Source organism: Schistocerca serialis, chromosome 2 (genome assembly GCF_023864345.2).
Source record: "Schistocerca serialis cubense isolate TAMUIC-IGC-003099 chromosome 2, iqSchSeri2.2, whole genome shotgun sequence".
Taxonomy (NCBI): Eukaryota; Metazoa; Arthropoda; class Insecta; order Orthoptera; family Acrididae; genus Schistocerca; species Schistocerca serialis.
Genome location: NC_064639.1, coordinates 869939851 through 869941486, shown reverse-complemented (window position 1 = coordinate 869941486; position 1636 = coordinate 869939851). Strand labels below are relative to the sequence as shown.

Below are 1636 nucleotides of genomic sequence, written 5' to 3'. Positions count from 1 at the left end.
AAGTATTCTTGTGTGAGACTCCGAATACATACGCAATCTGAGAAATCCTAATGTACCCATTGAAATATGTATTCCAATTAGTTTTCGTATTTCAGAGCTGGTGAAACATGACGGTGTCAATTGACAACACGATGAACGAAAGGGTTATATGAATACATAATGTCTGTTGTTTCTGACATATCCGAAAGAGCAGTCATCTACATCTACATCCATACTCCGCAAACCACCTGACGGCGTGTGGCGGAGGGTACCTTGAGTACCTCTATCGGTTCTCCCTTCTGTTCCAATCTCGTATTGTTCGTGGAAAGAAAGATTGTCGGTATGCCTAGGTGTGGGCTCTAATCTCTCTGGTTTTATCCTCATGGTTTCTTCGCGAGATATACGTAGGAGGGAGCAATATACTGCTTGACTCCTCAGTGAACGTACGTTCTTGAAACTTCAACAAAAGCCCGTACCGAGCTACTGAGCGTCTCTCTGCAGAGTCTTCCACTGCAGTTTAACTGTCATCTCCGTAACGCTTTCGCGATTACTAAATGATCCTGTAACGAAGCGCACTACTCTCTTGTGGATCTTCTCTATCTCTTCTATCAACTCTATCTGGTACGGATCCCACACTGGCGAGCAGTATTCAAGCAGTGGGCCAACAAGTGTACTGTAACCTACTTCCTTTGTCTTCGGACTGCATTTCCTTAGGATTCTTACGGTGAATCTCAGACTGGCCTCTGCTTTACCGACGATTAATTTTATGTGGTCACTCCATTTTAAATCACTCCTAATGCCTACTCCCAGATAATTTATGGGATTAACTGCTTCCAGTTGCTGACCTGCTGTATTGTAGCAAAATGATAAAGGATCTTTCTTTCTATGTATTCGCAGCACATTACACTTGTCTACATTGAGATTCATTCCATTCATTCCATGACCTATTCATGTAAATATAGCACTCCGTCTTCAGGCCACGAGTGGCCTACCGGGACCATCCGACCGCCGTGTCATCCTCAGAGGAGGATGCAGATAGGAGGGGCGTGTGGTCAGCACACCGCTCTCCCGGTCGTTATGATGGTATTCTTGACCGAAGCCGCTACTATTCGGTCGAGTAGCTCCTCAGTTGGCATCACGATGCTGAGTGCACCCCGAGAAATGGCAACAGCTCATGGCGGCCTGGATGGTCACCCATCCAAGTGCCGACCACGCCCGACAGCGCTTAACTTCGGCGATCTCACGGGAACCGGTGTATCCACTGCGGCAAGGCCGTTGCCCTATTCATATAAATGGTCACGTTCAATTATGCTGTGAATGCTGCTTGGTTTTAAGTAACAAACGGGAGGATAACTATATAGAACAAAAATGGTTCAAAAAATGGTTCAAATGGCTCTGAGCACTATGGGACTCAACTTCTGAGGGTAGAACAAAAATCTTCCGTAGGTTCTGCGGCCGTTTATCTATCTTCACTCAGTTTCTAGACTATTTACCGCTTCTGGTTTTTAGGAGGAACTAGTAAGACACAGTTCACATACGCAAGGAAAGCGATTGTTATGAGGTGACGCGCGGTAGGTATGCAACACAGCTAACGTACAGGTAATGCGAGTACGACCGTGACCAAATTTACTAGGAAAACTGCCGTAGTGGGCGCTTG

The 1636-nt window shown here is 46.0% G+C and overlaps 1 pseudogene; it reads right to left on the bottom strand.

Moving 5' to 3' along the window:
• Positions 1-1141: 1141 nt before the first annotated feature.
• Positions 1142-1259, bottom strand: LOC126458647 (5S ribosomal RNA; annotated as a pseudogene).
• Positions 1260-1636: the final 377 nt, after the last annotated feature.